This window comes from Vipera ursinii (assembly GCF_947247035.1).
Source record: "Vipera ursinii genome assembly, chromosome: 1".
Lineage (NCBI taxonomy): Eukaryota > Metazoa > Chordata > Lepidosauria > Squamata > Viperidae > Vipera > Vipera ursinii.
The window spans coordinates 341,320,751-341,345,173 of NC_139512.1; the positions used below are offsets into that span (position 1 = coordinate 341,320,751).

General features: G+C 43.3%; 1 protein-coding gene across 2 annotated transcripts in view; it reads left to right on the forward strand.

Annotated features, from left to right (window-relative positions):
• Positions 1–10,951: 10,951 nt before the first annotated feature.
• The window catches only part of CAMKK1 (calcium/calmodulin dependent protein kinase kinase 1), a 122,685-nt gene continuing 109,213 nt past the window's right edge, over positions 10,952–24,423 (forward strand). For both annotated transcript variants that reach the window (XM_083372777.1, XM_083372778.1), the window contains exon 1: positions 10,952–11,203. The gene's annotated coding sequence lies outside the window, so the exon portion shown is untranslated. The remainder of the gene's footprint in view (positions 11,204–24,423) is intronic.

Here is a 24,423-nt window from a genome sequence, read left to right on the forward strand (position 1 = left end):
TTCTTCTTTTAAAGAGCCCTTAGAGGCTCTCCCTGATTCACATTCTCCATCCAGATGGAATCTTGTCGCTTTCCAGATATGCCGTCAGCCAGAAACGAAATGAAAGGGAACTCACGGTGAGTCACAAGCTGGAGAGACAAGCTGGGAAGGATATGGAAAAAATGAATGAAGCATGTGTGAGAAAGACGACAGCAGCTGGGCTGTGTTCCATTTGTACCTGGGGAAAATTGAGCAAGGGAAGTTACAAATAAAGCTGAGATTTTGGGGGAGTCATCTTGCAAATGTTTAATCATGCACTACATACTAAAAACAATATTGATTGCATGCAGGGAAAGCTGAAAAGGTTACAGTGGGTGAGTCATGCTTAATATGATAGGACAGCGGCCACCAGTTTAGGTGGCTTTTTGCAAAATAAATAAAAGGGGGAGGTCAGAAAATTAATAGGGGATGAGTCCGTTAATTGCCCACAATTATGAGACCAATTCCCCATGTATGGAGGCAATTTGTCTCTGAATCTCAATTGCTAGTGGAGAAACAATAGGGGAAAACTCTTGCTTTCAAGTGACATGGAACTTCTAGCTGAGAAATGTACAAGTCCTCAACTTGCCACCACAACTGAGCCCAAGATGTATGTTGCTAAGTGAGACATTTGTTAAGTGAGTTTTGCACCATTTCTTCGACTTTTCTTCTCATAGTTGTTAAGTGAATCCTTGCAGTTTGTAAGTTGGAAATGCGGTTTTTAAGTGAATCTGGCTTCCCTGTTGACTTTGCTTGTCATAAGGTCACAAAAGGGGATCACATGACCCCGGGACCTTGCAACCGTCTTAAATATAAACCAGTTGCCAAACACCCAAATTTCAATCACGTGACCACGGGGATGCTGCAATGGTCGTAAGTGTAGAAAACAATCACAAGTCATCTTTTTCAATGCTGCTGTAACTTTGAATGGTCACTAAATGAAGTGTTGTAAGTCAAGGACTACCTGTATACATTTCTCAGCCAGATGCTGGATTAGGTGGTTTGTTGGCTATCCTCAAATTCTGATAGTTACGTGATTAGATAAAGAGCAAGAAAGTCAGCCTAACCATTTAGTAGTTGAGACCCGTGCAGTGAGTAACCTTTGGCTGCAGATATCCACACAGTATATGAGGGAGACATTTTTCCCTGTCTTTGCACCATTCCCCCTTGTATGTAGGTCTGAGGTCCAAACACATCATTATCTGTAGTCCTGGACTATTCAGTGACCAATCAAAGATATAACAGCATTGAAAAAAGTGTCTGGTCCTTGCTCTTACAACTGTATCAGCATCCTCATGGTCACGTGATCAAAATTCAGGCACTTGGCAACTGGCATGTATTTATAATGGTTGCAGCTTCCTTGGCTCACGTGATTGCCATTTACAACCTTCCCAACCAGCTTCCAACAAGCAAGGTCAATGGGAGAAGTACACTGAAAGCTTATGCACCAGAGACAAATTCCTTGTGTGTCCAATCACACTTGGCCAATAAAGAATTCTATTCTATTCTATTCTATTCTATTCTATTCTATTCTATTCTATTCTATTCTATTCTATTCTATTCTATTCTATTCTATTCTATTCTATTCTATTCCATTCCATTCCATTCCATTCCATTCCATTCCATTCCATTCCATTCTATTCTTTCTGTTGTTGTTCTATTCTGTTGTTCTATTCTATGCTCTAAACCAGGGGTGTCAATCTCAATTTCATTGAGGGCCGCATCAGCATTGCGGTTGTCCTCAGGGGGCCGGGTGGGTGTGGCCAGGGTGGGCATGGCCTACTGGCTGGGTGTGGCTAGAGTGCGTATGGCCTACTGGGTGGGCGTGGCCAGCTCTACATCATTGGCATCAAGGGTGCCTATGGGGGCCTGGGCAGGAGTGGGACAGATCTGAAGGTCTCTGGCAGAAGGGGGGGTTTCTGGGCCAGGGCCAAGGCAGTGGGGGCCATTCCCTCACTGTTTCCAGGATGGCTTCGTGGGCCGCATGAAACCACTTCGCGGGCCGGATCTGGCCCCCGGGCCTTGTGTTTGACATGTCTGCTCTAAACAACCAAGTGATTCACCATGTGATTCCTAAGTCTGCTGCTGTTCACTCTGTTGAATCACATTGTGAAGTATGCGGCTGATACAACAGTAGTGGGCCTTATTCAAGATGACAATGAGAGTCCTTACCGCAAGAAAGTTGAGGGCTTGGTGAACTGGTGTAAGAAAAACAGCCTAGTTTTAAATATTGGAAAAACCAAAGAGATCATTGTTGATTTCAGAAAAGCCAGGCACAGCAACACTCCTCTGTGCTTTAATGATTCACCTGTGGAGATGGTTACCAGCAACAAATTTCTGGGTGTGCAGTTAACAAGAAGGCTGGCTTGGTTGCTCAACAGCAAGACACTGGTGAAGTAGGCACAGCAGTGCCTGCATTTTCTGTGTTGCATGAGAAAAGCACATCTTCCTTCCCCGCCCTTACCATATTCTACGGAGGGACAATCGAGAGCATCCTGTCATACAGCATTACAATTTTGTCTGGATGCATCACTGCTTCAGACAGGAAGATGGTGCAGAGAGTGGTGAGAAGGCAGAAAAGATTATTGGCAGTTCCCTCCCTTCCATCTAGGACATAGCATATAAGGATTGCTTGAGCAGGGTCTACAATTCTCTGGGTCACTGCACATCCTCTTCACAACCTGCTTTCCTTGCTACCTTCTGGGAGGAGGCTTCGTGGTATCTGAGCAGAACATCCAGATTCAATCACAGTTTTGTTCCATACAGTATTAACCTTGTGAACTCTCAAGCTTCTTCTTTCCGCTGTGTATTCAAGATGCACAGTGATTAATATTTATATGTATTTAAATGTAAGAGGGTAGGTATATACATGTTGTATATAGCATGTTTATATGTGTGTTATGTATGTGTACAGTTTTGAGAGCAAGCAACAAAATTTCATTTTTAATGTGTGCCAGTGTGCCACAGTAAAAAATGACAATAAAGGTTATTTTGTCTTATCTTAACAACTATAGTGATTTGCTTAACCATAGCAAAAAAAGATGTAAAATTGGGTGTGACTCACTTAACAACAGTCTTGCTTAGCAACAGAAATTCTAGTCCCAAATGTTAGCATAAGTCAAGGACTACCTGTAGCACTAATGGCTTTCTAAATCTGAGGCTAACAACTTTAAAGTCCTCTAAAAATACTTAATTCACACCTTCAGGCAGTCCTTGGGCTATGAGATCTGGAATGGAAACATCCAGATGATCATTAGATGGCAGCAAAGAGTAATTGTGTTTTTTTTTCTTTTGCCAGAGCAGTCAATTTGGCCATCTCTACTAACTTCACGTAAGGGATGCGGTGGCTCAGTGGGTTAGGACGCTGAGGTTGTCGATCAGAAGATTGGCAGATTGGCGGGTCAAATCCCGAGTGCCGCGTAACAGAGTGAGCACCTATTACTCGTCCCAGCTTCTGCCAACCTAGCAGTTCAAAAGCAAATAAAAATTCAAGTAGAAAAATAGGGAACACTACGGTGGGAATGTAACAGCGTTCCGTGTGCCTTTGGCGTCTAGTCATGCTGGCCACATGACCACAGAGACGTCCTCGGACAAACGCTGGCTCTTCGGCTTTGAAACGGAGATGAGCACCACCCCCTAGAGTTGGAAACGACTAGCACGCATGTGCGGGGGAACCTTTACCTTTACCTTACTAACTTCACCAACTTTTGTAGCTATTCATCCATTGCGGGAATTGAAGCCCATATACTTTTTCCTGAAATGTTCATGCAACACAATTCACTTACTAAATAAACCCAATACTGTGTAGGAGATGCCCGGCTGAGCCCAAGGGAGGGGTCAAGCATGTCATCAGTCTCACGTCCTTCACACCCAAAGAGATCTAAGTCCAGCCTACCTTGAATTCTGTTGACTCTTATCTACCGCCAATTTGCTTTAACTGTTAATAGTCCAATTTCTTGTAGAGAGTTAACATGCAATAAACCTGCATTCATTTGAACCACCTTGGCTCCCGATTTCCTGTGCTTGACAATTTTGGAACTACTCACTGGCTCAAAATCAAGCTGAGCCATTAAAACTCCCCCAAACAAAGTTTGTTGAGCAAATGTAGCCCTTCTGTTTTTAACTAATCTGATTAAGCACATGTTTGGGAATAGGAACACCTACAGAGCACATATGAAGCTTAATGTGGTCCATATATTCCCATAAGTGGTAACATAATTTATCCAGTTTTGGTTTGGCATATTATGTGAATTCAGCCACTGTGGGTTGGACCCCTTGATTTATGGCAGCCTTGCCCAATTTGGTACCTTCTAGATGCCGCTGGGGCTGTTGGAGTTTAAGTCAGGAAGGCATCAGACTGGAGGATTGCTTAGTATATTGTATGAGTCTAGTTAACTGTGTTTTATTCAATAAAATCTGATTAAACAAGCCATAGGTTAGCAAGATGATTAGATTGCATCTTTTTTCTGCAGGAGCTCATTAGACATCTACAGGGAGTTCCCCATGTGAAACAAGATATGAGGACGACAATTCCTCTGTTCCTAGTATTGTTCAACAGTAGATCACACAATTTATCTTTTTTTTTATTTTCACCATTAATCTAAAGTTGCTTCCTTTTGCTTACTTGGGAATGTTCTAAGGGAGAGAAAGCTTTTAAAGGATCTTGAAGCAAGCTTATTTGGCTACCAAGCAGCTCTAAAACATAGGGAGGCAAGGAAGGAGGTTTAGAAGAAGTGAGAAGCAAAACCAGAGACAAAGAAAATGTTATGGATATTAATACCTAGGTTGGTTGATTATACAGTATGCAGTGTTTGGTTTCTGAAAGGTGCAACATGAAATGAAAGCTTTAGAAATGAGTTGGAAGATGACTCCTACAATTCCACGCGTGACCTGACTTACTTTAAACAAAAGGACAGAGAAATGAAGTGTAAAAAAATGCAAGGCAACAACAAAAAAAAGCCAAAAGGAATATTTGTGGCTCACTTTTGCTTTTGCTAGGAAAAAAACCCCACAAACGATTCCCCAGGGATCTGTTGAATGAAGCTACCAATCACAGCTACATTAAACCAGATAGTGTGGTTTTAACAGCTCACTCCTTGTTGGTAGTGATGCCTTAATTGTGCCATGATGAACCTAATTATAAATGCCAGTTTCCTCCAGCAAAGCTTCTTGGATGTTTCATTGCTCTTTTTATTTTTTTTACAGGTACTATGAGAGTAATGTAACACTAAATCCAGGGTTAGGTGTCACCTTTGGCTCTCTTAATGATTTGTCATTTATTTATTTCATTTGGTTTGGCTGCTGTCTGAACTCCAAAGTCATTCCAGGCAGCTGACAATACAATAAGCCCTACAAGCATGATACAGAACATAACAAGATAGGAATCAGGTCACCTGATACAAAAACAGAGATAAAAAACACATCCACCCAAAGCCTGGAAGTAGAGACAGGTCTTCCAAGGCCTAGCAGAACACCAACAGGATGAGAACTGTTATGTATTGGGCTTGTGGTACTATACCAGTGCTGCTGGAGAGCTAACAGTTCTCCAGCAACCCAGACAGGCCGTCTCCGGTCCTGCAATTGGTCAGCCCCAGGCGGCAAGCAAGGGTTCAAACCTATTGGCTGCTACCTTAGGGCTTGGCTATATATTGTGGCTGGGAGCAGCCCAAGCTCAAGTACAGTTCCAGCAAGAATAAAAGAATGAGTTTCTCTGTACTCAACCGTGTGTCTTCATTCCTGCTCACCAGAGCCCACGACTTAACAGGAACCCTATGGATTTCAGAGGGAATCTCATTCCAGAGGGCAGGCACTACAAAAAGGAACTGGCTCCTGCTGCTTGGGTCAAGATAGATGACACTGTTTAATCAAAGGGATTCAGAGCACACCAGACCTGCCAGGTTATATCAGCCAGGTAGAAACCATGCGAGATAGGTGGTCCTTCTGAAGGAGGACAAAAACTTTGTAACAACCATTCTGGCTGCAGTTTCAAAAGGATGTGTTCTTAGAAACTGTGGTCACAACCCAAGGAGATGTGCCCCCCCCCATCCCCAAGCAACAGAACAATAGCAGGGGTTAGGCTCAAAACACTTCAGCAGGTGTGAAGTTCCGTAAGATATGGAAAAAAGGTGGGGAACTGGGGGGTTAAGGAAATCCCCCCAGGGATACTAGGATGGCATTGATTAAGTACACCAGCACTTTAACATGTAACCAATCATAGCACTTCCATTTATTTCTTGTAAAAAGGATATAAAAACTCATGCATAACTCTGTTGGCGATTCCTTCTCTTTGATTGGAGGCAACCCTTTTGCCACTGCACATCAATAAAAAGAATTTGGCTCAAGACGTTTCTCGTGTTGAAAGAAAAGTCTTCCTCATGGTTCAGTCCAAGCCGGGAATAAACAACATGGTGACTGCTTTAGAAAGAAGGTTGCAGTTTATTGAAGAGGAGAGCCAGACAGAAAGATGGCTCTGGAAGAAGAGAAAGAGAGCACATGTAGGGAGTGGGTTTTTATACCCTCTGGGGCTCTTGAGGTTGTTTCCTGTTCCTGTTTGAGGTTTTATATTTACTGGCGTTATGTATTTTGACCTGAGTCTGAGTGTGCCCTTTGGCCTCTGTGAGTTAATCGTATTATGTCCTGTCTTAGATTTTGGGTGGGGTAAGTAGATTTTAGGTGTCTTTGTCTTCTTAATCTTCTAGCTTCAACCTTCCTGGATTATTTACATCTGCATTTCTACGGAGCTGGTTTCTGCTTGAGGGAGGGAGACTTGGGGCTATTAAGAAAAACTGGGCATGCTTTTCTGGCTCTTTAATATTTCCTTCTCTGGGGGAGGGCTGACTTCCCACACTCGTGTCCAGTGGATTTAACTCAGTCCAATCACCTGAGTTACAAGCCTGTCACTTCAAATACCTTGGCCCTGTGCCATGTAGGGCTGCATCTTGAAACATGGATTAACCAGATTCATAGCCTATAAGGCTTTATACAGTATCATGTCCTTCACTATCAGTATAACAAGGATTAACAATCTGATCATGATTTTACACACTAGTGCCTTGGCAAAAAAATTAAAAAACCAAACATGATTCAACTCTTGCAAGTCTTTGCAATCTTATCTCAGATTCCACCTGTTCTTAGTGTCCTTGCTGAAATATCTTGCAATCTCCTAAAATACCAAAAGGGGGCAAGATTTGGCAATCCCTCCCAATTTCTGAGAGGCTTATTTTCTTAAAATCAAAAACAATAAAACCCCAAAATGTTTAATTCTGCTTTTCTGTAGATATCTAAAGCTGCTGCAGGTATGTTGCAATCAAAGGTGCTGCAGCACACAAGTTGCTGTGGAACACAAACCCCAGAAAGCTACTGTGGATTTTCTGCTGGTGTTTTTCCACTGGTTAGCCAGCTTGGAATCACAATGCTGGCAGGAAATTCCTCCAAAATCAGATTCTTTCTCTGTATCATTGTGGATGATATGAATTAAGTCTAATAAGGTGTGAGAAGACAACACAGACCAAGGAAGCTTTTATGGGAAATTCACTACTACCCATTATTTTAGAAGAGTTAGGAGAAAAATAATTGCAGTTGACAAATTCAGCATGTGATATATGTAAGAAAAAAATGTACAGCCTTGACCTAAGGCGACAAAAATTATGAATATGCCAGCACTTCTAGCTGTAAAAAGTGGGAGGATATACACAATTTGTTCCTCTTACCTCCACTTTTTCAGACCATTTATTTTCCTTAATATAGCACACTGTAGCTGTGATGGATTAAAGCTCCCATCATCCCCAGCTAGCATAACCATTGGGGGCAGGGTGTGTGTGTTATACTACAGCACTCTGGGAGAAAACCAGGACAGGGAAAGCTGTTTCAGACTACAGTATATATCCTTAATAATGCTGCAATGTGATATGAAAGTTCAATCTGTAAAACAGCTCTCACCAGCCTGGTGGTCTTTTGGAACATTATTTGCTTGTTTGTTTGCATTTTGAAAACATTTTGATCAATGTTTCTCAAACTTGGCAGCTTCTGCTTTAACAAAGCAGAATTAGATTTGGGGAAACAAAACCACCACTTCACAAATGCATAGCACAACACAGAAGAACACTTTACAACTGTCTCACTTAGCAACAGAAATTTTGGGCTCAATTATGGTCGTAAGTTGAGGACTACCTGTAATATCTTCTCTCTTATGTCAACCCTATCCCAGAGTGGCTGTCACAGATGCAAAACCATCAGGTTTTATCCTCCATTATCTTGGAGGGCTAATGTCGGCAGTGACCGAAAGTGAGGTGAATTCCATGATGATGGTAGCAGTCAGATCCACCTTTCAGCCTGGCACTTTGCTGGCATTCTGCCATTAACCAGGGCAGGGAGAAAGGAACAAATAGGCAATAAAGCTGCATACCTTTATGATCAGAAATTGGGAGGGGGGATTGACAACTGAGAAAGAACAGAGCATTTTGCAATAAGGTCCGTGTCGGCATCTTCAAGGCTGCTTATCCTGAGTGGAATTTCATCAGCCAAAACACCTCAGTGCTTCTCAAAACATGTTGGTGGTGCCAAATTTGTTGTACACGGATGGACTATGCGGGGAGGACTGGGGTAACCAAGGGCTTAGATTTGTTTTGATGCGCAGGAACCTCAGATTCCACTTGACTCTACTGCAATCAGCATCTCTTAGTAAAAGTGCCTTTTCACTTTAATCAAATGGAGTCGAGTGTTTTTCTTTCCTAGGAGATCAGACTGAGGCAGGTCTGACAGTAGCTTTCTGATAATTCAAGAATGGCTAGAGCACATCAGAACTAGTTGTGCGGAAAGGACATAGCCCAGAACTTGCAAATACAAATGCATAAAAATAAATATAAAAATAACTCCCTGAGGGAAGTAAGCTCCCCAGAAAAGGAAATATTAAAAGGGCAGAAAAGTATATTTCCTAAAAAGATATTGAAGAACCAGGAAAGCATGCCCAGTTTTAATAGCCCAGTTCTCTTTCCCCCAAGCAGAAAACACAAATGTAAACCATCAGGAAGGTTGGAGCTAGAAGCTTAGGAAGACAAAGACATACCCCAGCCCCAGGAAAGCAGGATATGACCTTTAGACACAATAGGATTGACCCACAACCAGTGCTTTTTTTGTAAAAGAAAAAGGTGCCGGAACTCACACATGTCATACAACCCGCCTTGCCTGCTCTATAAGGTTCCATCCAAAAAAGCTGCTGGAACTCCGTTCTGAACGTTCTATGAGAAAAAAAGCCCTGCCCACAACCATCAAGAATACCAGAAAGGCACACCCAGACTCAGGTCAGAATATGTGACACAGGAAATACAAAGCCTGAAGCAGGAAATAACTCCAAACAAAAGACTCCAGGGGGTATAAAACCCACTCCCTACATGTGCTCACCTCTTTTTCTGCTGGAACCATCTTTCTGTCTGGCTTTCCTCTACAACAGGGGTGTCAAACTCAATTTCATTGAGGGCCGCATCAGCATTGCGGTTGCCCTCAGGGGGCCGGGTGGGTATGGCCTGGGTGGGCGTGGCCTACTGGGTGGGCGTGGCTAAAGTGCGTATGGCCTACTGGGTGGGCGTGGCCAGCTCTACATCGTTCGCATCAAGGGTGCCTATGGGGGCCTGGGCAGGAGTGGGACAGATCTGAGGGTCTCTGGCAGAAGGAGGGTCTCTGGGCCAGGGCCAAGGCAGTGGGGGCCGTTCCCTCACTGTTTCCAGGATGGCTTCGTGGGCCACATGAAACCACTTCGCGGGCCGGATCCGGCCCCCGGGCCTTGTGTTGACATGTCTGCTCTACAATAAACTGTAACCTTCTTCCTAAAGCAGTTGCCATGTTGTTTATCCCCAGCTTGGATGGAACCATGATGAAGACTTTTCTTCTTCCTACATCCCTTTACATTATAGTTCTTTACAGAAAACCTGTGTTTGCATTATTCATAGTTACCATGGTTTATCAAATTAACTTAATTTAAACAACTGCATGGGCTGGGGCAAACCGTATTCAGTGCAGTGAGATAGTATGTCAAGCAAGGGTGGTGAGTTTTGCTATATTTAGTCTGGGCTTGACACAACCTGCTAAGTCACGAACAAGAGAACTACATTTTGTCTTAGCACGTAAACACAGCCTGTGTGCCAGAGAAAGAGGAGGGCATACGCCTCCATTCCTCAACCCGATCACTCATTTATTCCCATTTTCCTTTCTTTTATGAATCTATCAAACGCTAGGTTACCGCTACCCTTGAGCTGTTTATTAAAAAAAAAAATAATGATGGAATTTCAATCAATCAATCAATCTGATTATCTGGGTTGTAAGGGAGTAACAAATCATCAAGTAATGCACCAGAGACTAGTCACCAGAGAAATCACACACGTGCACGTCCGTATAAATCACAACTGCCGATTAACTGTAAAGAAGGTGAGCTCAGCCCAAAAGGGAAAGCGGTGACTTGGGGTAGGGGAAGGTTCCCTGATCTTGGCCGCTTCTCCCGGCCAGCAAGCCCGGGCACTCGATATAGACCAGGGGTCTTCAAACTTGGCCCTTTTATGACTTGTGGACTTCAACTCCCAGAATTCCTCAGCCAGCAAAGCTGGCTGAGGAATTCTGGGAGTTGAAGTCCACAAGTCATAAAAGGGCCAAGTTTGAAGACCCCTGATATTTATAGACCCTCCACAACTTTTCTGCTTGGCAGGCAGCAACGCGGCGATTCAGCGGCGGCGGAGGCGGCAGCATATCCGAAGGATTCTCCAATGGCGATCCAAGCCCCGGGCGGGCAATTGTCCAGTCCAATGAGAACCCGAGGAGCTGCCGTGCCATCTGCCAATCGGGCCGTCTGTCACAGGAGCTGCCCCAGGAGGAGGAGGAGGAGGAGGGCGGAGGGAGGGAGGGGGGAGGAGGAAGCGCGAGAGCCTGGCTCAGGCGCCCTGGGCTGCGGATTGGAGGCTCGTGGGAGCGCTCTGCCCGCGTCTGTTGCAGGCAGGAAGGAGCACGTTGGGAAGCGGCGGGCCGAAGGCGGGTTGGCTTCGCCTGGGCGGGGCGGTTGGGCTGGTTTAGGTGCTCCCGCCTCTGGCTTCAGCCCGGGAGGCTGGCAGGTGAGCCGCGGCACCCGATGCGAGCCGCGGCGATCGCTCCTCTGGCAAACGGAGCGAAGGCTTTGCGGAGTGCGGACCGTCTGCTGGGAAAGGTAGGTCCTTTGTTCGGGTGGCTTTCCCCGCCGCCGGGCTCCAGACCCAGCGCCAATCGCTCTGGATCCGGCGAGCACTCGGTCTGCACGCTTCCCTCTTTCACTTCCCAGGCTGGTCATGGATGCGGAACCCCGCTTCGTTGCCGGACGCGGCGTCCTTCTGCTGAGGGGTGGTCGCGCCCGGCTCAGAGAGGACGTAGGAGCTTGAGGAAAAACCCTGAAACCAGACGAAGGGGGATGGAAAGAGGTGAAGGCGAGAAGGGACAAAGTTGCCTCTGAGCGAGTGCAGAGCGCCCAACCGTCCCCCCTCGTTCTGTCGAGCCACGGGCTGGCTGAACGGGCGAGGCGGGAAGGGTTTTCCGCAGGCTGAGGCGCATTCCCAATGCGGGGAAAGTCCGGAGCAGCTCAGCCTCTGCTCCCCAGCAGCCCCACGTGCAGGTGTGTATCCTGGGCGGCTATGCACACGTTCATTCTGCTATTGCATCTTGGACGTGTAGCTTCAGGTTTGGACTGTTTGGAAGCCCACCTCTTCCAGTATTTTTTTTTAAATTCCATTTATATCCCGCCCTTCTCCGAAGACTCAGGGCGGCTTACAAGCTTAGCAGTAGCCTTCATTCTATGTATATGTCTGCTTATTAGGGCTTTCACACACACACACACACACACCCCCAAGCGGCATTATTACAAAGTCAGCTTAATTGCCCCCAACAATCTGGGTCCTCATTTTACCTACCTCGGAAGGATGGAAGGCTGAGTCAACCTTGAGCTTAGTGTATTGAGAGGCTTTGTAAAGACCGACAGTCCTTAACTGGAGCAAATGATTCTAAAGGGGCAAATTCCAGTTCACACCTGCTCCTTTGAAATCAAGAGTTTCTCCACCATTTCCCCCCCCCCTTTCCGACCTTGTTTTTCTCCTGTGCCCCTCCATCCAGATCCCAATGCCAAATACAGACATGGGACAGTAAATGGCGCATTTTCTGACATCTAGCAGGCACAGTTATAATACGCTTTGCTTTTCTGTGACCTCCTCAGATGTGTCCTGATCCACCTGTTAATGTTTCATCTGTGGCCCCCTTGAAATATCCTAGGGCTGCGGGGGGGGGGCATAGGGCCCCAGTTGTAAACAACTCTTTTAAATTACATTTAGTGTGCAGTGAGATTGGGTGCATTTTTGACACAGGCCTCCACTTCTTTTACCTAGCCTACCTTGCATGGTTCCTTTAAGCTTCCTTGAAGCAGTCAGAAATAAGAAAGGCATATAAGGAATAGTAACTAAAATCCAGATCTGCATTTAAACCTTCTTAACTCCTATAATTTACCCCATTTTTTCATATTCTGCACCAAGATGCTCCCTTAAAAGGGCTGCTCAAGTTCTTTTTTTTTTCCTTTTCAAGACAGGAGGGAAAAGATTATCATGGCATGATGACCTTTCTAGGCAGATAACTTTCATGGTTTACTGATGAGCTGTCTTCCACCAATGTTTAATCTTTAATTAAACATGATCTTTTCAGACCCTTTGATTCTTGCCCTCTCACCAGCATGTTCTATCCAGAGAGAGAGAATTCATTTTCTTTCCCATCTGAACTCTGACGCTAAAATACTTTTACGGCTGGATTTAAAGTCTTAGTAAAGCATCTGCTTTTTTGGATTGCCATCAGTTGCATGAAGCTTTACCCCAATTAGCAGTCATGAGGAGAACCAAAAAAAGAAAAATGAATGAAAGCAAAAAATTTACAGGGACCCCTGTGTCGATCCAGGTGTGGTGTGTAAGACAATATGCAGGTCTGGATGGAGATGTGGGATTGAATTTGAAGGTGGTGCATCCTTGAAAGACTAGATGTGTATTTTGAGATTCTCCTATAAATGGAGATGCTGTTACCTGTAGAAGGGCAGCTACAAAAACGGGAATCCTTTGCCACTGGCATTCCCTTTTGGAGAAACCTGCTCTTACTATTTTTTGCCCCGATTATGGTTAGATTAAATCACTTTTTTATTTCTTCCATTCAATGCTGCCTTTTAAGATGGTGCAGATGCTTCAGCCAATGAAGAATGTAGCCCATCTGGTTGCTGGCTAGAGATTGGCAATGGGCCAGCATAAACATAGCCTGATCATCAGGTCCAGTTTAAAGGTCTGCTGACCAGACTCTAAAAGCCAAAATGACTTGCAGCCAATTTATTTAAAAGATTGCTTGTCACTGTACAAACCAGTACTGGTCTTGAGGCCTTCCATGGAGACCCCCTAGTTTATCATTTAGTTGCAAGGGATATGACTTTTTCTATGGTAGTTGCATCCTTATTAAATGCTCTTCTGTTCGAAATTACTTTCTGACTATTTCCACCTGGATTTTAGAGAGCTGGATAATCTTTCCTGCTTTTAACTGCACAATGATATTAGATGGCTTTTAATGGTCACATGTATTTATGCATTTAAAATTGTTCTGAGGGCCTTGGTTTTAAAAGGTGGCATAAAATATTTAAGTGCTGTAAGTAAAAATGCAAACATGGAGCCCAAAGGAAATGTGAGACCATCCATGAAAGGTTCAAATGCAAAAAGATTGTCTATCACCTATAGGAGCTGAGATTTCTATTTTTCTTTAAAAAAAACATCACTACGCTATTTAAACACTACAATGGGACAAAGAATAGGAGCCTTGGTGGAATCATCCCAAGAAAGAAAAATAGGGACCACTATGGTGGGAAGGTAACAGCGTTCCGTGTGCCTTTGGCGTCTAGTCATGCCAGCCACATGACCACGGAGACGTCCTCGGACAAGCGCTGGCTCTTCGGCTATGAAACGGAGATGAGCACCGGCCCCTAGAGTCGGAAATGACTAGCACGCATGTGCGGGGGAACCTTTACCTTTACTTTTTTAATGTCCTTGTGCAGTCAATTTTCTGAGTGATGTATTTATCTGGCTCATACGTTACTCTATAGCATACTGTAGTCTACACAACAATGATTTCTTAAACAAATCATAATTGATCGGATTTGCCCAACATGCTAACTATAAAGCATGGTTATATGCTGCAGGCTGACCAAATCCACGTTATGGCTTGTTATGAAGGGTCAATTCAGTCATAATCTTTTAGCTAAACAAACTTCAAATTGCTTTTATAAGGAGAAAATGAGAAGGACAGGGTAACAAAGTAGTTAAGCTATTCATAATTCTTTTTCCTTTACTCATCCTATCTGAGGCTAACACCTCATAAAAGTAATGGAGTCAACTCAAATTCACAAAAAAGTTTAATCAAACAGGTCTGTCTTATTCTGTCTTATTCAGGAGAGAATATTGTGTAAAGATTCATTTATTCATTCGTTCATTCATTTTTAAGATCACAATTCTTCTCATGTTCACAGACTAAATATTTCCATAATACTCAATTCCTTCTTAAGGTTTGGAAAATTGGAACATATATTGTTCATTTAAGCTTGCAATAGCCTTCCATTTTTGTTTGTAGCTCCATTTTTTTCTCCACTTGCTTCTGTTTCTAATAGGGTGAAACCCCAAATACTGAAATAACTCTTGATTATAAGAGTTATTAATTAATTCAATTAATTGAATGAACATTTTGATTTATCTGATCATTCCAAATATTGAATCATATTTTGCATGATGTTGATTTGTTTGTTTGATTGACTGATTATGTGCCATCAAGTCTTTTCCAATCCTAGCAATTACATAGATACTCTCCATGCTAATCTATCCCTGACACATCATTCCTACTTTCCCAAATATCTTAAGTTACTATCACCAGTATTACCCTAAATGTCACTATCTTCTTTCTTTCATTTAAGCTGCTCAGAGTCACCTTGAACCATGAGATAAAGGGCATGTAAATTTGATAATAATACTGCAATAACTGACAACTCCATTTGCTATATCTGTAAGCGTGTCTGTAGAAGCAAAATGCTCGTTTTTTAAAAAAATGTTCTTGATAGTTTAGAACACACCTATTTCTGACTTTCCATTGTCCAGAAAATCAAATTTTATCCCTTTCTCTTTTGAGCACTGCAATTTCTCATCACTCTACTGCAATGTTTTTCAACCTTTGCAACTTTAAGATGTGCTAACTGGGGGATTTTGGAAGTTGCAGTCCACATGTCTTGAAATTGTTGAAAAACACTGCACTAGGGTGTGTGTGTGTGTGTGCATATGTGTGTGCACTTCTTTAAAAGTAATCATCTGGCATCATCTAGTGATGAGTTGATACTTCCTCCCCTATGGCTCAGAAAACTGGTTAATCCACAATTAACTACTTTTCCCTCTGGTGATGTTCTTGGGAATGAAATCATTTGTTTATGAATGGCAGAAAATTCCCCAAATTTCTATCTAGTTCTTTTTGGTTTTGCTAATTGATGTTTTATGTTTGATTTGTCTTCCCATTGTATTGACACAGGTTCCTGCAGTTATGGCTCTCAGTCCAATAAATGGGAAAGGCTATTTTATTTCTAGTTTTTTTTTCTTGTGTCTCAGACTTTAGTTTTTGGTATGAGTCAGTGTGATGGGTAGGCCCCTAAAGTGTGCTGATTCAAGCCCACAGTGATGATTCATATAAGAGCTATATCTCTATAGTAGCTACTATAATAGTTACTAGTAGGAGCATGCAACTTTTTTAGGATTTGATCACATTTCCAAAGCTAGAATAAAAATGCGTGATTTTACTGTATTTCATTGAAATAAAATTGCATGAATGGTAAAATTAAATATTAATATAATCATTCCCAAGGTATTGAATATTTTTCTATACTAGAAGAACTTTGCTGTGGGAGGTTAGAAGGAGCCTCAGTTATATACCTTTATTGTGCAAAATCTGTATCCCCTGCTTCCATCAAGTTATTTGTACAACCTCTCCTTAGCTGCAGTCAATTTTAGACAAGAAAGCTAAATTTACACTTTGTGCCTTTAAAATGGAGATAGGAAGGAATATCTGCAGAAATGGGGCAGCATTCTTGGTTGATACAAAAGCTAAGAAAGGTCAGATTTCATTACTACAGATATCGACTTACAACGGTTTGTTTAGTGACTGTTCAGAGTTACAACAGCACTGAAAAAAGTGACTTACGACTCTTGCAGCATCCCCATAGTCACGTGATCAAAATTCAGACACTTGGCAACTGGTTCATATTTACGACCCTTGCAGTATCCCGGGGTCATGCAATCACCGTTTGCAAAGTCAGTGGGGGAAGCCAGATTCACTTAACAACCATGTTACTAACTTAACTGCAGTGATTCACTTAACAACTGTGGCAAGAAAGGACGTAAAATGTGGCTAAACCCCACTTAACAAATGTCTCACTTAACAACATAATTTTTCGGCTCAACTGTGGTCATAGGTTGAGGACTACCTGTACTTGGATGGAAAAGCCATGTTGTAGAATTAGCTGCATTGCCTTGATTTTTTTTTTCTGTGTGTGAGATTAATCCTGCGGGTCAGCTCTGTTTTCATTATACTGCATCTCTATCTTTTGGAAAAATTAAATGGCACTAGGTAATGTGGAGTCCTTTTTGAACATACCACTCAGCCCTTTTAAACTAAGGTATATGATTTTAATATAGAGCAAACGGTGATCTTCTCTTGAAACATTGACAGTTTGAATATACAGTTGAATTGATTGATGACATGCCATCAAGTCACTGTCAGTTCTTAGCAACCACACAGATAGATTTTTCTCCATGGTGATCTGTCCCTAACCTTGTCCTTTAGATCTCACACGAATGCACTGATTGACACTAAACTGAATCTATCTTGATCTTCATTTCGTGGTCATGATCTTCTGTTTCCGTCCACATTTCCTACCCGTACAGCCTTCTCCAGAGAACTGGGTCATCACACATTGCAGTGGTTCTCAACCTTTTCTTCATCATGGACCCCCTTTAAATAACTTTCATGGTCACAGACCCCAAGACTTAACTCAAGTTTTATTTATTTATTTATTTATTTATTTAGTTATATTTATATACCGCCCTATTCCCTGAGGACTCAGGGCGGTTTACAGGGAATTAAAAATCCAAAATACAAAAATTAAAAACCCAATTAAAAAATATTAAATTAACCCTGTAGTCAGTTAAAAAACCCCAAATTAAAATTTCCTCCTCAGTCTGGGCCCGAGAGCTCGAAGAGCCAGGTCTTCAGGCCCCGGCGGAATGATCGGAGGTCGGGGGCAGTCCTCAGCTCCACCGGCAGCTGGTTCCAGAGGGCAGGCGCTCCCACCGAGAAGGCCCTATCCCTGGGTGTCACCCGCCGGCAATCTCTCACCGGCGGAACCCTGAGCAGACCCTCCCTGTGGGAGCGCACTGGGCGAAGGGCGTTTGATGCCGGCAGCAGGTGTTCCCTCAAATAACCCGGACCCAGGCCATGTAGGGCTTTATAGGTAATAACCAGCACCTTGAATTTCACCCGGAGGGCAACCGGAAGCCAATGCAGCTCGCGGAGTAGAGGTGTTACATGGGAGTATCGGGAAACCCCCATTACAACTCGCGCGGCCGCATTCTGCACCAGTTGAAGCCTCCGAGTGGTCTTCAAGGGCAGCCCCATGTAGAGAGCGTTACAGTAGTCCAAACGGGAGGTCACAAGCGCATGAGTGACTGTGCGTAGGGCGTCTCGGTCCAAATAGGGACGCAACTGGCGCACCAGGCGAACCTGTGCAAAAGCCCCCCTGGTCACGGCTCCTATATGATCTTCAAAATTGAGCCGTGAATCCAGGAGGACGCCCAAGTTGCGAGCCCTATCAACGGGGGGCAACACCTCACCCCCCATCGTTAGAGGTGGAATAACATGGTTAACCCGAGACGCCGATATGCACAGCCACTCAGTCTTGGCGGGATTGAGACGAAGCCTGTTTCTCCCCATCCAGACCTGAACCGCCTCCAGGCACCGGGACATCACGGAGAGGGCATCACTGGGTTGGTTCGGGGTGGAAAGAAAAAGTTGGGTATCATCAGCGTACTGGTGATACCCCACCCCAAAACCACGAATGATCTCGCCCAGCGGCTTCATGTAGATGTTGAACAGGAGAGGCGAGAGAACCGACCCCTGAGGAACTCCACAAATGAGAGACCTCGGGGCGGATCTCTGCCCTCCTGTCAACACCGACTGCGAGCGGCCCTGGAGGTAGGAGGAGAACCACCGTAGAACGGTGCCTCCCACTCCCAACCCCCTGAGACGCCGCAGCAGGATACCATGGTCGATGGTATCGAAAGCCGCTGAGAGATCTAATAGGACCAGGACAGAGGAGCAACCCCTGTCCCTAGCCCTCCAGAGATCATTCACCATTCATCATTCATCATTCATTCAGAGATCATTCATTCATTTAAATCATAATATTTTTTTAAACCTTCACAGATACCCTGTGATGACATCGTGGCCCCCCCAGAGGTCCATGGACCACAGCTTGAGAACCACTGACATATTGCGTCCAAAGCAAAATAACAGAATAATAGAATAACAGAGTTGGAAGGGACCCTAGAGGTTTTCTAGTCCAACCCCTGCTCAGGCAGGAAACTATACCAGTGGGTACGTACGCTTTCGCCCCAGCTCCGCCTCCCCCTGCAGCCCCCTCCTCACCAGCAGCTCCCCCAGAGGAGAGTTGCCTCCAGGCGCAGCCTGCATAGAGCAGCACAGCCAAGAACATGGCAGCCAGGCAGCGGGGACAAGACTCTGCCCTCGTGCCCCGTCGTGCACAGATGATGCTGCGGGGCACAGGCGGAGGGTGTGGCAGCCATGGCGCTGCTGGGCTGCCTGGGCGATCTGCGGCGGGCCATGGAGGTGGTGGGTGACCCTGCAGGCAGGTGGGGCAGGGCGGTTTTTCGGCACTCAGTCACTGCTCTATACCATTCCAGGCAAGTGGCTGTCCAGTCTCTTCTTAAAACCCTCCAGTGATGGAGCACCCACAACTTCGGAAGGCAAGCCATTCCACTGGTTAATTGTTCTCACTGTCAAGAAATTTCTCCTTAGTTCTAGGTTGCTTCTCTCCTTGATTAGTTTCCATCCACTGTTTCTTGTCTTGCCTTCTGGTGCTTTGGAAAATCGGTTGACCCCCTCTTCTTTGTGGCAGCCCCTCAAATATTGAAACACTGCTATCATGTCACTCCTAGTCCCTCTTTCTTATTATACCTCAGTGTGACATAATAATTTGAGCCTGGTCGTTTGTACCTTGTGAGAATTCTGGGTTCATTTGTTCAGTAAACCATTCGTTTGTTTTCTTGGTTGTTCACTGTTCTCCGGAGCCTTCTCCAACACCAGAGTTCAAAAGCATCAATACTATTCCTAGCTTGCTTCTTCAGAGTCCAGCTTTCACTTCCATAGAATGACACAGAGCATAACATAGCTTGCACAATTCTGATCATGGGATTTGGATGAAAATAGCTTTTTTAATACATCATTAAAAGGCTATTGTAGGCAAATGCTGAAGAAATGCCTTCCTCGCGCTGTACTAGAGATAGCAGATGATCTGGGAAGAAGCAGGGTACTTTCAATCCATCCTAGCTCAATTTGCATAATAGTGTGACTTTCAAGAACCTTATAGAGATGCATTCTGATTTCCTCCCTTGCTCGTGCAGCACAGTTAGTCTCAATAATGGGGAAAATGGATTTTCTCCTACGGATGAACTCTCTTGAAGAAATGCTATTTTATCTTTCACCCCAAACCTTCCCAAGATGTCTCTTTAAGACAAACAGTAAATGAGGGGACCTGCCCCCCCTAATGAGAAAAATGTTTCTTGCTTTTTCTTAGATCCCTTATTCAAACTGCCAGCAAGAGATTCTGTTTTGTGAATGCATTTCTGCATCTACAAATTAAAGTTGCACGCATACTTAATGGTACTTCATGATATTGTATGTAATATATTAACTTGTGTAGTTTCCTTACAGATCAATAGAAGTCTTTGTCCCAATTTCCTTCCTCTTCCTTGATAAAACAAACAAAATCCTCTGCAAATGACTTCAGAGTGAGATGTGTTTAATTTTTTTTCCTGCGTCATGGATTAATAACCATTTTCAGGGCTCTGAGATTGATATAATAGATGGGAGAAAATGCTGAGAAAGACTGTGAATAAGTTCTGTTTAATTATCTGCTCAACATCAGATCCAAATAATATTTTATTTTTGCATGCTATGCCAACCTATGCTGCAGGCTTTTTATTCTTAATGTTATTGCCCTTGACATTAGCTAATTAAGCTTTATCCTTCTTGCAAAGAGATTTGAGGCTCAAACTCTTTTCAAAACTGTATTGCTTAAAATTTTGCATTAACTATATTTTTACTTCTCCCTCTCTTTTTCATAAATTGGAATTTTAAAAAATGCAGTCTCCCAGCATGATCTTCATTTGTAAGCCCAGGATGGTGCTTGCCTCATACACCAGTCAAAATGCACCTGGTCAAGCATGCGCGGCATACAGAATGACAGATGGCATTATAACACTGAGAAGGTTTTATAATGAGCCTGATAACTGTGCTAACCAGACAGGTATCTATAATACAATATGGCTGGCCCAATGCATTAGCTCAGCAACTTACTAGCAGTGATTTATTTTCAGCAGAATTGACCTATTGTTAGCATTGTGAATGCATCATCTCTAAAGTATTTTTTGTCAGAAAGCCACGGATCCCCACCATCTGAAAAATGTAAATTTTGGAGGTACAAAGCCGAGAGAGTACTCTCTTACATTTATTCATATTTATCTATTCTGTTTATTTTTTACCTGTCTGCTAATAAGTTTTATATAAACCAGTGTCAAATGGTGACAAGCTGCAATTCATTAGAGACCACAAAGGAAAAAGAATGAGAGAAAAATAATAAAGCCAATATCAGTTCTCGTACATCTGAATTTTTGAGTACAGTTGAAGAAAACCAAGATCATGGCATCCGGCCCTCTCAATTCCTGGCAAATAGATGGGGAAGAAATGGAGGTAGTGACAGATTTTATTTTCCTGGGCTCCAAGATCACTGCAGATGGGGACTGTAGCCAAGAAATTAAAAGAAGCTTGCTCCTTGGGAGGAAAGCCATGGCAAATCTAGACAGCACACTAAAAAGCAGAGATATCACCCTGTCAATAAATGTGCGTATAGTCAAAGCTATGGTCTTCCCCGTTGCAATGTATGGCAGTGAAAGTTGGACCATAAAAAAGGCTGAGCGCCAAAGAATTGAGGCCTTTGAAGTGTGGTGCTGGAGAAGACTCCTGAGAGTTCCTTGGACTGCAAGGCGATCAAACCGGTCAGTCCTAGAGGAGATCAACCCTGACTGTTCTTTAGAAGGCCAGATCCTGAAGCTAAAACTCAAATACTTTGGCCACCTAATGAGAAGGAAGGACTCACTGGAGAAGAGCCTAATGCTGGGAAAGATTGAGGGCAATAGAAGAAGGGGACGACAGAGAATGAGGTGGCTGGATGGAGTCACTGAAGCAGTAGGCGTGAGCTTAAATGGACTCCAGAAGATGGTAGAGGACAGGAAGGCCTGGAGGAACGTTGTCCATAGGGTCGCGATGGGTCGGACACAACTTCACAGCTAACAACAACAACAACAATGCACTGGGATCATATGGAACAATTTATTAATATTGTAGGCTCAAAATGTAAGCAAATCAGCCTTGTTAGAGAGAAGGTTTCATAATGAGCCTGTTTTTTCGGAGCTGGAAAAAACATAGGTATCTTAAAACATTGTTAACCACAAGCAGATGGATATTATATTTCAGTATTGGTTTTATCTGGAAAAATGACAGTCCTTTGATCTTGCATTCTGGGGGGGGGAAAGTTCAAATGGCTTTGAAACTCAAGATTACCCTACTCACTGTTGTAAGAGGGAGGAGTGGGGAAACGCTGTCAGTCTTAACATTTTGTTAAGCTATAATAATAATGTAGAATTTCAGTATTTCTTGTGAAACTTGGTTTCTTGACCTGACTTACTTCAAAGAATTGACATTAATAACCATGTTGGTTCTTGGTTTATTTGACAAAATACTTGGCAAAATATGTCCTTAGTTTTGGTGGGTAAAGAGAGAAGGAGATCAAAATGATAATTTTCAGTCAAGAGTTTCATCAAAGGAAGAAAGGAATATATGGTACATTTGACAAACGGAGCAATTCACCGACCCTTCATGAATGTTAACATCAATCATCCCTTCTTTTGATTGTCACTAAGTCAGAGTTGAGCCTGCTTGTCTTTTATCAGCCATCATCAGTCTTCAATGATCCAATCATCACAGAGGTTTTTTTTCAGAATCTGATGGGTGGCTATAAAAGTCTTTTAAATAAATAGACAGACAGACAGATAGTATGAATTTAACAGGTGTTATGCTCTTTTTATTGACATTATTTTAATTGTTGATTGGGATTTGATACGAAATTTGATATGAAATGGGCAGCTATATAAATGTTTTAAATAAATTTATCAAATAAATTAATGGTAAGCCATTTTGATGTAGGGATTGTGGCACCAGACTAGAAACCAGGAGACTGTGAATTATAGTCTGTTTTTGGACATTAGGACTTTGGACTAATCACTCTGTCTCAGACCAATCCACCTTACAGGATTGTTGTTGTGGGGGAAATAGGAGGAGGAAGGAGGTTTTTTGTATATTTAATCACCTTGAGTTAAATAATAAAGATGGGATATGAATAAACAAATATATAAATACAGTTTCTCATCCCTTCCTTTCTAATAAGGAAAAAGAGTTTTAACTTGTAAGTGGAGCTGCAAAGTGGCTGCAAAGTTCAGGTTTTCAAATGTTTCACTATCTCTTGTACTCATAAAGGAGTGACTTAGAAGGAAGGGAAACAGTACAGATAATCCTTTACTTAGGACCACAACCGAGCCCCAAATTTCGGTTGCTAAGGGAGATAATGGCAGAAAGTGAAGAAGAACTAAAGAGCCTGTTGTTATGGGTGAAGAAGGAGAGTGCAAAACGTGGGTTGAAACTAAACATTAAGAAAACCAAGATCATGGCATCCGGCCCTCTCAATTCCTGGCAAATAGATGGGGAAGAAATGGAGGTAGTGACAGATTTTATTTTCCTGGGCTCCAAGATCACTGCAGATGGGGACTGTAGCCAAGAAATTAAAAGACGCTTGCTCCTGGGGAGGAAAGCCATGGCAAATCTAGACAGCACACTAAAAAGCAGAGACATCACCCTGTCAACAAAAGTGCGTATAGTCAAGGCTATGGTCTTCCCAGTTGCAATGTATGGCAGTGAAAGTTGGACCGTAAGAAAGGCTGAGCGCCAAAGAATTGAAGCCTTTGAACTATGGTGCTGGAGAAGACTCCTACGAGTCCCTTGGACTGCAAGGCGATCAAACCGGTCAGTTCTAGAGGAGATCAACCCTGATTGCTCTTTAGAAGGCCAGATCCTGAAGCTAAAACTCAAATACTTTGGCCACCTAATGAGAAGGAAGGACTCACTGGAGAAGAGCCTAATGCTGGGAAAGGTTGAGGGCAAGAGAAGAAGGGGACGGCAGAGAATGAGGTGGCTGGATGGAGTCACTGAAGCAGTAGGCGTGAGCTTAGATGGACTCCAGAAGATGGTAGAGGACAGGAAGGCCTGGAGGAACATTGTCCATAGGGTCGCGATGGGTCGGACACGACTTCACAACTAACAACAACAACAACAACAACAACAAAGCGAGATACTTGTTAAGTGAGTTTTGCCCCATTTTATGACCTTTCTTGCCACTGTTGTTAAGCAAATCACTGCAGTTGTTAAGTTAGTAACACGGTTGTTATATGAATTGGGTTTCCCCATTGAATTTGCTTGTCAGAGGTTTGCAGAAGGTAATCACATGACCCCAGGACACTGCAAGCATCATAAATATGAGTCAGTTGCCAATTGTCTGAACTCTGACCATGTGACCATGGGGACGCTGCAATGGTTGTAAGTGTGAAAAAGAGTCATAAGTCACTTTTTTCAGTGCCATTGTAACTCTGAACAGTCACTAAATGAACTGTTGTAAGTAGAGGACTACCTTGTATAACAACCATTCATTCAGTGATTGTTCAAAGTTATGGCGGCACAGAATAAGGCATAGTTATGATCAGGCTTTGAAGTTATGGCTATTGCAGCACCTTCGTGTTATCAAAATTCAGATGATTGGCATCCCGCCTGCATTCATAACCAAAGTGGGTGCTTCAGTTTCCCTTTATCTGTCCATCTCTCTCTCCATTACTGCCCCTTTTTTTGTCTCTTTGTCAAAAAAGGTCTCACAAAGGACCAGGAGCTGCCTTGGCCAGG